Consider the following 14,687-nt stretch of genomic DNA (forward strand, 5'->3'; position numbering starts at 1 on the left):
CCGAGGCCTCGGGAGGGGCGTGCGACGACCAGGTCCGGGAGACCTGGTTGGGTGACGTGCGCTTGGGCATGACCTGAGCGCAGCCCCCAGGTCCGGGGGACCTAGTTGGGTGGCGTACGCTTGGGCGTGACCCAAGCGCAGCCCCCGTGCCCGGCCCCCTCGCACGGCTCTCCCGAGGGAAGGCGTTGCGGTGAGGCCGGACGTTGAGCTCTGGGTTCCCTGAGGTTGGTACGACCGTGAAGCCGCCCTCAGTTGTTTATCACCAGCGCGGAGCATAGTGCTTCCGCTTGTGCACGAGCATAGCCGCTACTCGGCAGTGTCGACGGCCAGGGCGGAGCATGGTGCTTCCACTTGTGCGTGGGAGGGGGGCTCCCTCTAAGGAGAGCCCCCGGGGCGTGTACAGCCCCGCCCTGACACGTGGCTTGCACGGCAGGGCTAGACGAGGTGTATATGGGCACTCATGAGCTAGCGCGGGACTCACGAGGCCCTACCTCAAGGCGGGTTGCGCCTGGTCTTGGGTCTTTGATGGCTGTATGTTCCTGCGAGACGGTTAGGTACAAGTGCTCTACGTCCTCAGGTCCCGGCCCTCGAGCGAGCTCAGCCGCCGCTGGTATGCCAGGTCGCGATGCCGTGGGCAAGGCCAGGGGTGAGGTCTAGAGAGCCAGTAAGAGCTCCTGAGTTGCGATGCTCAGGAGCCCCCCTTTTAACGCGCAAGCGAATTGCATGAGAGAGGGATGGACCCGTGGCAGGTGGCAATTGAGCTGATGATAATCATAGGTAGATTACGCATGAAAGGCAGATCAGCTTCGGTAAATGCAGCAAGATACATGCCACTGGGTCAGGCCCGAGCGGCTTGGGGATGATGCAGCCCGAAGGGCGCCCCCAATAGGGTAAGCTAAAGACATACGCAAAAGTGATACATGCCACAGGGACGGACCCACGCGACCTGCGAATGATGCAGCCCGAGGGGCGCTCCTAGCTGAATGAACTTGGAAAATGTCACCTGGTTCTATTGATGAAGGGTTGTCGGGGCAGCTGAAGGTGCGCGGTGAAGGGATTGCTCCTCACGAGCCACCGGGGGCCCGAGCCTCGGGAGGCTCTGGGGGCTCAGGTGGTTCCCTAAGGACCATCTCCATCTCTGCCAGGACGGTGTGGTGCCTGGCCTCCTGAGCCGCCAGGACACGCCGCAGGTTGCGCTGATAGGCTGACGACATGCTCGGCAAGCCGAAAGGCATGCGAACGTAGCTATGTGGCGGACCCTCGCAACGTCCCACGCGCGAAGGCCAGAAAAGCTCCTGAGAAGCGGCCCTGTTGAGCCTTGGGACAACGATGCAGACACGCAGCTCGGCATCCTCGCCTGGATGGGATGCTGCGCCTCGTGAGCGGCGGACGCCGTGCATGACCCTTGCGTCCTGCAGTTCTTGAGTGGCCTTGGTGATGAACTCCTGAGCGGTGGGCGCTCCTTGCTCTGTGTCCTCCTGAGGGAAACGTGCCTTGAAGCACACCTCCAAGTGGTGCCCGAGCGCCTCCCTCGTGATGTTGGCAAGGTCTGAGGCCCTCCAGAAAAGAGCCCCCGAGCCCTGCCCGAGGAGGGCGCTGGGCGCGCCTTCCTATGTGACGGAGGGAGGCGCCCCTGGAGCGGGCACTGATCCTGACGAGGTTCCAGCCGCGACGCCACCCTCCTGAGGTCCGGCACGGTGCAGCTGCTTCTTCTTCTTGGGGATGGCCTCCGGAGGGCCATCGCCCTGGCTGTCAGGGTCGTCAATTGCTGCAGCTTGAAAGGCACGCTCGAGGGAGCACACCGCGTCTCTTTCTTCGCATGGGACCGTGATGATTCTGCCGCTTCCCGGCATCTTGAGGACGTTTTAGCCGTGGTGTGTTACCGCCATGAACTTGGGCAGGGCTGGATACCCTAGGATGGCGTTGTATGGCAGGCGGATGTGCGCGACGTCGAAGTCGATGAGCTCGGTGCGGTAGTTCTTGCGTTCACCAAAGGTGACAGGGAGGCGTACCTGCCCTATCGGTGTGGTGGAACCGTCGGTCACTCCTGAGAAAGGCTTGGTAGGCTGAAGCTGGTCATATGGCACTTGGAGGTTGTCGAACGTCTCGACGGACAGGACGTTGAGCCCTGCGCCGCCGTTGATGAGGGTCTTGGTAACTTGCACGTTGCTGATGACTGGTGAACAAAGCATCGGGAGGGCGCCAACGGTGGCTGCGCACTTGAGCTGATCCGCCGAGTTGAAGGTGATGGCGCACTGGGACCACCTGAGCGGGTGCGTGGCCTCCAGCTTGGGGAGGACTGCATTCACTTCACGAGCAAACTGTTTGAAGATGCGCTGCGAGGCTGGGGCCTGGGCTCCGCCCAAGATGCAGGCGATAGAGCGCGGCTCCTGGAAGCCCCCCAACCCCCTCATCCTGATGGTGGTCATCATTCCTTCTTGGTGGTGGCGGCAGCGGGGGAAGACCGGCGTTGCCCTAAGGATCATCCTCACGAGTCTGGTCCCTCCAGGCACCCTCGCGAGGATGATCCTGCCAGTGGTCCTCACGAGGCCGATCGCGCCACTCTTGGCGCGGGCCACGGTCGTCCCAGCGCCCGCCTCCACGTCCTCCTCCCCGGCCGTAGCCCCGATCGCTGCGCTCGGGGCGTCGACCGAAGCGTCCTTCGCGAATGGCTTTGAGCTCTTGACAGTCGCTAGTGTTGTGGGTATTCAGAATGTGGAAGGGCAGAACGGTCAGCTGCTCTTGGATGACTCGGGCTGGTCTCTGCCTCGCTTGGTGTCCGGCTCCGCTGCGAGCACGGCTGCTCCCTTGCGCTTCGCGTCCTTGGCCTTGGCCTTCTTCTCCTCCGGGTCTGCAGCCGGCAGCTTGAGGAGGGAGAGGCGCCCTTCCTCAGCTCTTGCGCACTTGGTCGCCAGGTTGAACAGCTCCTGAGATGTGCACAGCTCCTCGTGGATAGCGAGCCCTTCCTTCATCTTGACGTCGCGGACGCCATCAGAGAATGCGGAGATGATGGCTTCATCCGTCACCTTGGGGATCTTGAGACGAATGTTGTTGAAGCATTGGATGAACTTCTGGAGGGTCTTCCCCGGTTGCTGCTTGACGCGGCGCAGGTCGCCTGCGGCCGGCGGGCGGTCGTGAGTGCCCTGGAAGTTGGCGACGAAGCGGTCGCGCATCTCGTCCCAGGAGGAGATCGAGCCTGGAGGTAGGTTCATGAGCCACGAACGGGCGCCGTCTTTGAGTGCCATAGGGAACCAGTTCGCCATGACTTTCTCGGCGCCGTTGGTCACCTCGATGCTCAGCTCGTAGAGCTGCAAAAACTTCACGGGGTCGGGGGTGCCGTCGTAGCAAGGAGGCAGATTCCGCTTGAACTTGCCCGGCCAGGCGACGCTACGTAGCTCGGGGGCCCGGCCAGACCTAAGGATAAGGGAGGCCTAGGGGTTCTTAACTTGAATATTCAGAATCAAGGACTCCTCCTCAAGCATTTGCATAAATTCTATAATAAGCAGCAAGTACCATGGGTTCAGTTGATATGGGATAGTTATTATGATGGAGTTGTGCCACATGCAACAATACTCACTGGCTCCTTTTGGTGGAAGGATATTCTCAAGCTTGCTGACCGTTATAGGTCAATTGCCTCAGTGCAAATTAATATGTGTGATTCTGCTCTCTTTTGGCTTGATGCTTGGCATGTGGGTGGTTCTTCCCGACCCTTGAACTTGAGACTACTAAGACTCTTCTCTTTTGTTTTGGATGACAAGGTTTCTGTCAGGGACTTCATACAAAATCAAGATTTGTTCTCCATGTTCCATCTGCCAATATCACAGGAGGCAACAGCTGAATTGGAAATCTTGGAAGGATGGTTGTTTAATCTACAGAGAGATCCCACTTTGCCTGATGTTTGGATATGGCCTGGAAAGTCTGGGCAGTTCTCAGCTAAGAGATTTTATGACATCATGCATATGCACCTTCCAACTATCCAACCCTGCAAGTGGTTTTGGCTGAGCAGATGTACTATGAAAATTAAAGTTTTTGGCTGGCTCCTTTTCTTTGACAAGCTCAACACGAAGGACATGTTGGTCAGACGGCATTGGCAGTCCCCTTTGGATGAGAACATATGTGTCATCCGTAATGTTTATGAAGATAGAGCACATCTTTTCTTTGAATGTAACTTCAGTTGCAGGGTTTGGAATTACTTGCAAATTGATTGGAGCCATGGCTCTAATATCCAGCAGTGTATCTCCCAAGCAAGGCAGGGATTTGGACACCCATTCTTCTTTGAAGTGATGCTCACAGCTGCTTGGAATATATGGATTCTGAGGAATGGAAGAACCTTCAGGGGGACAAGGGCCACTTTTGCAGCATGGAGATGTAATTTTGTACATGATATCCTTCTGCTGTCTCATAGACTTAAGGATAGCATTAAGCATAAGCTTGTTGATTGGGTTAATTCCCTTATGTAAAGTAAGCTTTCTTTCTAACTTAGTTTAGGTCTATAACCTTTGAACTGCTCTGTACAGTTTTGTTTGTTTGTTTGTTGCAATAAAAGACTGTGGGGTTTTTACCCTACAGTAAATATTCAAAAAAAATTGTGGATCTCATCCCTCCAACGCGTAAGCATACTTTTGCTCCTGATGTTGATCCATCCACACTTATCGATGATGAAGCTGTATTCAAGGCCTTAACTGGCATCGACTGGATGTCACCTGACTTCTAGATGGTCAAAGAAGAAGAGCTGGAGCAGGATGACCCGGAGCCATCAACCCGCCGTGACGAAGGCAACTGACATCCGGCGATTCATAATCATGGCTTAATTTCAATGTGTTGGAAAACACTTGGTTTCCATTTGTAGGCCCTTTGTAATAGGCTAGATTGCAAACAGTTATCTGTCATGCCATCGTGCATTTTTATCTTTTGAATGCTTAAACCGCCGAACAAATATTTATGACCCGCCACTTGTGCGTATAATGTTATCAGTCCTGTGGGTCAGATCAAATATTGTCATACTCCCTACACATAAGCAAACAGCATGTGCCCTGATGGTTTAAGCCATGGTGGGTCACAAATACCTTTGAAAACCCTAATATAGACATGAGTTGTCATATTTTCGGCTTACATAGCCTTTAGTCTTTCTATCAAATGACAACTCATGTCTATGGTCAGTAAACCTTAACCATTTTTACCAACGAGCTAGTATAGTAGAGGCTTATTAGGGACACAATGTTGTTTATGTATCCACACATGTATTTAAGTTGCCGGTCAATACAATTCTAGCATGAATAATAAACATTTATCATGAACAAGGAAATATGATAATAACCAATTTATTATTGCCTCCAGGGCATATTTCCAACAACGCCTTGTCGTGAAAGTGCTCTCTCATTTTTTTAGGGCAAATGGCTTCATATAGCGGAAGATGGGGCATCGGTGGAACTTTGTAGGCCCCACAAAGCACATGGGCGCACCCTGGAGGTAGGGCGCGCCACTGCCTTGTGGGCCCACAAAGGCTCTTGTCCGGCACTCCTTTCTTCCAGTATTTTTTATATATTCCAAATAATTCTTCGTAAATTTTCAGGTCATTTGGAGCTCCGGAGAATAGCTATCTCCATTGTCGCTTTTTCACGCTCAGAATTCCAGTTGTCGCCAATCTCCCTCTTTTGGTGTACCTTGCATTTTAAGAGAGAAAATGCATTAAAATTGCATCATAAAGTGAAATATAGCTCTAAAACCCGCTACTATTTCCACACCTACCTGGTAAAAAAAATCTTGTAGGACCATGGTTTCTTGCAACCTGCATAGACTATTAGAACACAAAATAATTCAAAACTTAAAGCAAATCCCAAAAGCACTCAGCTCCCCCGACAACGGTTTCAGAAAAAAGCTTGATGACCTGCAGGTGCACAGGATTTAGTTATAGCCTTTTCAAAGTGAGAGTATCGATCCCACTGGAAGCACATGAATCAATCGTTACCTCTTGTAGTGGATTATGGATTTGTGTCTGCAAGTAATTGTAGACTACAGACAGAGTGAGGGCGAAAATAAATAGTTTTTGTGGTGCGGAGAAAACTTGAGAGTAAATAACATAAAAAGTAATAAGAAAACAATAGCTTTGAGTAACTAGTGATTTGGCAAGGGAGTAAGGCGATCTCATGGATTCCAGAATTCCCATTCGTATGTTTCTAACATGGCCTATGCGTGGGCACGCATAGTATGATCTGGATACTTGAGCCACTCTTGATGATTATGCTGGGCGGAACCGGGTACAGTAATGTTCTACTCTAGGTAGACTTCGTGCCACGCACGCCACCACCATAGCCCCCCTACAGGGTATGACTATGATAATTAGGGGTTACCCCATGGACACGGCCTCTGCAAAGGTTAGAAGTAAACGCTTGTATGGCCACCTCGAATTACCTTCACATCCTACCCTTTACAATGACAGTGATAATTTTCGTGGCCATATGACGGTAAGTCTGAGTGGGGCCCCTTCACAACATTCACGAAGTTATTAAACCAAGCATTCAACAGAGGATCTCATATCCAATATAACGATTCAGATCCTATACATACCAAGGTTCGTCTATATCCCTGAGAACTAGGGGTCTACTCACACATGGGGACAACAAACATCATGATGATGATGGTGGTGGTGAACATGAATGAATCACAAATGTAGCACACAAGATGATCCACTAGGGTTCCTGATGTTACAACGAGATATGATGATGATGACAGCGGTGATGATGTTGTAGCCCCCGCGTGCTTGGTGGTGAAGATAGCGATCTCCTACTTACCAATCCCTCCTCTGGATGATCTCCAAAGGCTAGGGCTCTGCCTTCTGAACGAGTTTTTGGTGTCTCCGTGTGCCTAATCCCCGATTTGATTTCACGGGGTGGAAGCAGTGGTCGAGGCTGCGGCGCTGGCGCTTTATACGACCGCTCATACGAGTGGGTGCGCTCGTATGGAGCGTCGCCTTTCGCCCTAGAGGCGTCGCAGCGGCTCCTCCTTTGGCCCCTTGCCCCATTCTTTTATGGTAGATGAATATCACATTAAATACGTGATTTCACTACCATTTCCTCGGATTCCTTTCATAAAATATTATTTGATCAAAAAAGCGTTACATCATGAACATCAACAAAAAGAGGTGCTCGAACGCGATAAAATTGCACAAATAGGTACAAAATAATAATCAAAATCATCACATAAATTGGACTCCTCACGGGGCGAAAAATATGCGGGTGCTCGATGTACTGGGGTGGCGTCTAGTGGCCACAACCTTGTCTCGTGGTGGCCTGGTCGGCGACAGTGTGTGTTGGGGCATCCGGTGGCGAAGCCTTGAGTTGGGGATGGCGGTGGAGCACAGATAGCGACGAAAGTCCGGTGGTGGCTGTGTGGAGGAGGGAGAATAGAGAAGAAGAGAGGGCTGCTAGGGCAAGAAGAGGGGAGGCAGATATGAGCGAATTGGCGTGGGCCATATCCGTCAGTCATACGTGGCGGGCGTGTCTTGGCGCGTTCGGACGTACCATATCCACCTCAGATATGGACCAGGTATGAGAAGTGCCGGTTAGTCTGGGTGTTTGGGCCAGATATGGAATTACCGGTTGTGTGGCGTTTTTTCGGCCAAACACTAACAGGACAGTTGTCCGGCCGGTTGATGTGGGTATGGGGTTCGATTGTAGATGCTCTTAGGACTTTCGCCTTTTCCTGAGAACTAGAGCATCTACAACCGGACCCCTCAAACCCGTTTCAAACACCCGGGCAGGCCGCCCGATCACTGACCGGTCACGAAATTTTGACCCAACCGGGCCTCTCAAACCGCCCTCAAACGCCTGGGCTGACCGGCACCCCTCATATCCAGCCCAAATATGGGGCGGATATAGGGCGGTCTAGGCGCGCCCGCTACGTCGACTTGGCCCAACCTGGTCCATGCCTGCCCCACAAATATCGCCATCCGGAAAACCCTAGATCGCAGTCAATCCGTACTCCACTTCACTCCCATCTCCGTACACTCCACTTTCGATCCCCTCCAAACGCATCCGATGGCCGGCGATCGAAGCATCGCTGCCTCCGGTGGGGACTCTGGCTCCGACAACGACTGGTCTAGCCTGCTGCGCGAAGCGGACCCCGACGATGTGGAGGAGGTCGCCCTCCGCATCGCATGGAGGTGTTCCGTTGTCGACCAAGGTGGATCCGGCAGCGGCGGATCCACTTCGTCAGCGCCCGGCGCCCTTCGACGCAGCGCCGCCGACGTCGCCGGCCCTTCCCACCCGACGCGCAGCAACGGCCACTCAGCTCCGCTCCTCCAGGTATGCCGCCCACCATCAGCACCCTCTGCTCCGGAGGTGGGGCCCGGCCACCGCTGGTTCGTCGTGCCCGCGGCGGGACTGGCGCGCACTCGGACGCCCGAGTCAGAGGCAAAGCAGCCCGGTGCGAGCGGCAGCGGGCGAGGGAGAGGGCAGCGGCGTCCGAGTCAATGTCTGCGCGCCGGTCGATCCTAAGGCAGCGCTCCTCGCTTCTGTCCTCCGCCGCTCGCTCACGACGGCGGAGACGGATGCGCGGCGCCTCCGCCGCAAGAATGCCAAGGCGCTCCGAGTCGCCATCGAGTAGTCGGAGCGGGAGGCAACAAAGGAGGCGGTGGCCCACCATGCGAAGGACCAGGACCGCCTGCTCCGCAGGTTGTCGGTCATGAGGTGCAGCTCCGACTCGGATATGACGGACGGCACCACCTCCAGCTCCGACGACGACGCACCTCCGCACGCCGACGCCTACACGAGGAGGGGTACAGCCGCGCCGACGACCGGAAGAGGAAGGGGCCGCCGAGGAAATGGTGATTTCCTCCACCCTTCCTCGCTCTGTTTATATTTTATCTATGTTTTGCACTGTCCGCTGTTGAACTCTGATGAATCATGTTTCTTTTGTCCGCCTAATCCGATGAACTGCGCTATGATCATGTGCTCTATGTAGGGTTGCAAGAATTACATGGTTTTGAGATTTTGGATATGAGGAACGCGAATGTAGAAGACGAAATATAAGGCGCGTCCGGTCAGTGCCCGCGGACGCGTCGGGCGCGTCCGCGTGTGTTTGAGGCCCTGTTTGGTTCGGCTGTGGATTTCTAAAAGTAGCTGTGAAAAATCTGCTGTGGAGAAACAGCTGTGGAAAATCTGATATAAAAAAATGTAGGTCATTTGGCAAACCAGCTGATACAGCGTTTTCAGATTTTGGCCCGCAGCGGAATCAGATTTTGGAAAGCACGTCCTGGGCTGCTTCCGCTTTTGGTTCAGATTTTGGCAGCGGATTTCTGAAATTGGATTCTGCTGGGTTCGCCCTTTGGTTCAGATTCTGCTGCGCGGCAGCGGAATCTGTCGATAAAAGCTGAACCAAACAGGGCCTGAGGAGCCGGATTTGTCCAATACGGCTGTAGATGCTCTTACTTTGCACTCAAAACACCTTTTTTTAGAGCATCAGGGGGTTTTGTCGCCCCCCGGTTCCATTCAATGATAAATGAAACCAAGCCAGTCCCAACAACCACGCATACCTCAAACGCATGTTCAGAAAGAGCAAAAATAAACAAGGTAAAGAACAAAAGGCCTGCAGCCTATTACAGGTTCAGAAATCCAACTCCCCCAATCCTGAAACACTAAAAACTGATGAACACTACAGCAGTGAGATCTGCATTCCATCTGCATCATCCAGCATCCTCATGTCTTCTGCATCAAGCATCTTGCGGGCCTCCTTGATATGCTCCATAAGCCCCCCTTCATCTTCTTGAGGGGTTGAGTTGATGTGCCAGGCCAGTCGAGAGGCGACGTAGGACTAGGAATCACCTGGACCGCTTTTTTTGATGATGGATCACTCGGCCTTGAAGAGTCTGGACTCTGGAACCCCTCCTTGCCAGCCCCAAAATTAAGTTTGGAGTCGGACGAGGCATGAGCGGCACCTCCAGTGCTCATCAAGTTCCTTTTCATTCCAAAGTCAATTGGAGTGGGTTTTTGAGTATGCAGGATATCCAGTGTAGTATCCCTTGCATTTTCTCGAGCGAGTCTTTGGTGTACAGAATCATGCACCTCTTGAGGGTCCTCCAGACCAGCCACCAGATCTGTTTAACATCAGACCAGATTGCATTGTCAAAAACATGTTTATTTCTAGTTTTCCACAAGCTCCATAAGACACAAGCACAAAAAGCATTAAGTACTTCATGTTTCTTATTAGCCGGCCAAAATTTGGCAATGGAAAAGTAACTAGATCCTATTTCTATGGAAAGAAACGAGGAGACTGCACCCCAGACGTTTTTTGCAACCACACAGTCAAAAAACAAGTGATTTACAGTTTCCTGTTCAGAGCAGAAAAGACAGTGAGGGTTCCTATCTATCCCCCTTTTAAGCAAATTGTTCTTAGTCATAAGTTTATTATGCGCCAGGAGCCAGAGAAAAACCTGGATTCTGGGAGGCACAACAATGGACCAAACAGAAGGGATATAGATAGGTTTCACCCCTCTAAAATTAATAATAGCATACAGAGAGCTAGAGGAGTAGACCCCCTTGGATTCATACTGCCAGACCATTGCATCATCATCTATTTTGAGCACAGTCTCTTTTATGATTTGTTCAAGGCAGTACCATTCTTCCATCATGATAGGGGTAAATATCCTCCTAAAGGTAAGTTTAATGTTACTCCCATCCCAAACTTCAGAGACTGTCACACATTGCTGGTGACAAATGGAGTATAAAGGCCAAAACTGAACAGAGAGTGGGGAGGTTCCAAACCAGATATCCTCCCAAAATCTAACCTTCCTACCATTTCCTACTACCCATCTATAGCCAAACTTAAGAGCTTTGGCAGCCCACATAACCCCTTGCCGGAAATTGGAGGAGGCCTGTGGTCTACATGCAAATATATTAGGGGCATTCCTAATATACTTGTTGTCTACAATGCTTTTCCAGATTTTGCCCTCATCTTGACCCAGCTACCCAGCAAACATAGGTTAAGATCTCTGATGTTAGGGACCCCTAGTCCTCCATGTTCTTTCTTCATACAAACTAGGTGCCAATTGGCCAGATGAAGCTTCATGTTCCCCTCAAAGTCACTCCAAAGACAATGAGCTAGCTGGCTGTTAATCAAATCTAGGGCCCATTTAGGAAACTTAAAGAAGGACAGCAGATATATAGGAATACTAGCTAAACAAGCTTTAATGAGAATTAGTCTAGCAGAGTAGGACAACAGCTTCCCCCTCCAGCCAGCCATCCTCTTTAAAATCTTATCAATAAGAGGCTGGATATCTTCCCTCCTCAGTTTATCATAGTGTAAAGGAATCCCTAGGTACTTTATTGGAAATGTACCAACAGTACATCCAAAGGTATTCACAAAGTTGGTTAATTCTCCCCCCTCAACCCCTAAAGGAATGAGTTCACTCTTAGCATAGTTGATTCTCATACCTGATACTCTCTCAAAACAGGTCAAGATCTTTTTCAGGTTAGCAGCTTTGGGTTCATCTTTGTCCATGAAGAGGATAGTGCCATCTGCATATTGCAGACATATCACTCCACCAGGGATAAGATCAGAACAAAGCCCTTTTATCAGGTTATGAGAAGTTGCTTTAATGAGCATTCTAGTTAGCACATCTACAACAATATTAAAAAGTAAAGGAGATATAGGATCTCCTTGCCTTAGCCCTTTGTTGGTTACAAAGAAGTCACTATCAACCCCATTGACTTTAACTCCCACAGAGCCCATGTGAGTAATTTGATAAATCCATTTGGTCCAAACAGGACCAAAGTTTCTTTTTTGGAGAATCTCCATTAAGAAATCTAGGTTAACCTTATCAAATGCTTTCTCATAATCTAATTTAAGAACAAGACCTGAATTATTAGAATGATAAGTAGAATGCAAAACTTCATGAGCTGTCACTACACTTTCAAGGATGAATCTCCCTTTTATGAAAGCTGACTGGTTGCTAGAAGTTAGAAAATTCATAAGAGTAGCCAGCCTATTAGTTAGCACTTTAGTAAAAACCTTAAAAATACAATTCAGCAAACTAATAGGTCTGAACTTCTTCATTTCAGTAGCATCTTCTTCTTTAGGAATGAGAGTAATCATAGCAAAATTTAACCTATAAATGTCAAGATTTCCTGCATGGAAGTCATCAAACAGGGCCATGATATCCTGCTTGATAATTTCCTAGAATTCTTGAAGGAAAAGAAAGGATAGGCCATCTGGTCCAGGTGCTCCTTCAGAGTATGAACCAAAGATGGCATCCCTCACCTCTTTTTCAGAAAATGGAGCTTGGAGTGTTCCATTATTATCCTCAGAGATTTTCTCCTCATCAGAGAAAAAAATCTTGGCTTAAGTTGAAACCTCCTCTATCTTCTTTATTAAAGAGATTTTTATAGAAATCAGAGGCTATTTTAAGCATTTCTCTTGTGTCTGTGGTAGAACCATCAGGACCAACAAGGGAATGAATAAGGGTTTTCCTTCTCCTCTGGTTGGCTACGGCATGGAAGTATTTGGTGTTTCTGTCTCCCTCTAGTATATCTCTATCCCTAGATCTTTGTCTAGCTTTGGTTTCCTCTTTAATCCAGATATATCTAAGCTCTTTTAGAATATCCTGCATCCTAACATTCTCCACATCAGAGAGAGGAGTTGTTTCAGATTTGATATCCAACTCATTATACTCTTCTGTGAGGACAGTTTTCCTCTTCCTAATTTCTGCTTCTACATTCTTACTCCAACCTTTGGAGAATTTCCTGAATCTTCTAACTTTCTCTTGCCAGACATCTATTGATTTGCCTTCTTTGACTGGAGCTGTCCAGTTTTTGATGGCCAATTCTTTGAAATCCTTATGAAGTAACCGCCATTTTTCAAATTTGTAACTGGAGCCCCTAGGACTGCTCCCCAACCCTGAATCCCATAGAAGTGGAGTATGGTCACTCCCAATTCTAGGGAGAGATTGGGAGGTGCATAGAGGGAACATAGCCTCCAGCTCAGTGGTGCAAAAAATCCTATCTATGGTAGTCATGATGTTATTCTCTTGGTTATTAGCCCAAGTGAATTTCCTACCTGACATCCTAATTTCTAGAAGACTCAATATCTCCACCCAGGCATTAAATTTATTAGCCCATTGGTGGTTAATATTACCATTGCTTTTGTCTTGCTGGTATCTAACTAGATTAAAATCTCCCCCTATAAGAGTGGGCATTTGGTCATCTACAAAGAGGCTATGGAGTTCAGAAATAAATTCATCTTTACCCTCCTCATATGGGGACCCATAAACAGCTATAACTCTAAAACAGGTCCCACTAGATTTAACTTTCAGGTTGCAAGACACAGAGTAATTCAGTGAGCTCCATTGCAGAACCTCAAAGATATCTGCATCTACACCAACCAAAACACCTCCAGCAGTGCCTACAGCAGGGAGATGATGCCAAAGAAAATTCTTGTTTCCACTAATGGACTTAAGAAAGGCAGTAGTAAGCTCTTCTTTTTTGGTTTCCTGGAAAGCAACTATACTAGCATTGGTCTTAGTTAGTGTATCAATGATACAATTTTTTTCCTGGGGTAGTGATACCCCTGATATTCCAGAATAAACAATTCATATTAAAAGAGTGCTTTCTTGGGGTGCTTGCCCCGCCTATGTTTGGAGATTTTAGACCAGATAATACTCTGGTCATCAGCAGCAGTAGAGACCCTGTTTAACCCCACAGGTGTAACAGGAGAATCTAAGCCAGTTTCATGATTTTTCAGCCCATTAGGCTTACCCAGGGGGTCTAAGTACTCTACACCATCTATTCCTAAAGCATTATGTATAGAATCCCTAGCTATGTTTTTTGCTTGAGCATTTTCCCCCCTAAGTGGTTAGGCCCTGCAGGCCCCTTAGGGATGTTTCTCTTAGAGACTACAGAAGCATAGCATTCTCTATGTTCATCAATCTCTACCCCTACCATTCTAGCTACAGAAATAAATGCAGGGTCATGAAAATTCTCAAATGAGTTTTTCTTAATTGTACCTTTGTGTTTACCTTTAGGTTCTTCAAGGTTCTGAACTTTCTTTGATCCCATAGCAATTTCCATGATTGTTCTCCCACCAATGTCAATCCTGGAGCTCTTCCTCTGTGCCTGAACTGGCCCCCATTTTTGCAGAATGGGTTGAGCTTGGGTTGTATTTGTGGTGTGAATTGGACTGAAAACCACTTCCTCCTCATTCTCTATTGCCTCCCCTGCCTGGTCATCTAGCATGTTGATGTTAACCTCCTCCTCATCATCTCCAATCTCCATCTCTTGCAACATTCTAAAGCTTTCATCCAAGGAAATGGGGTCCTGGAGCTGCTGTAAGTAGGACAGCACATTTTGCTTAACCTGGTGAGGAGTTCCAGAGGCAGAACCATTTCCCCCAGACTGAGATGAGGAATTTTTTGCAGTGTGGTGAGAGCCTCCAGCCCCATCATCACTATTGGTGTTGTTTGGCAATTCTTTTTCTTTACTTTTCTCAGTGTCTTCATCCAGAAGATCATCCTGATCAAGTTCCTCTACTGGTGGTTCCACAAGGATCTTGATCTTGTACAGCTTGTCTCCAATACCAAAAATTCTTTCAGCAGGAATCTTGGTGAAGTCTTTGCATCTGATTTTGATTCTAACCACCTCAAAGAAGGACTTAAAGTTTCCATGCCAATCTACATCAATCAGAGTGCCCAAAACAGA

The sequence above is a fragment of the Triticum aestivum genome, chromosome 7D, assembly GCF_018294505.1.
Source record: "Triticum aestivum cultivar Chinese Spring chromosome 7D, IWGSC CS RefSeq v2.1, whole genome shotgun sequence".
Lineage (NCBI taxonomy): Eukaryota > Viridiplantae > Streptophyta > Magnoliopsida > Poales > Poaceae > Triticum > Triticum aestivum.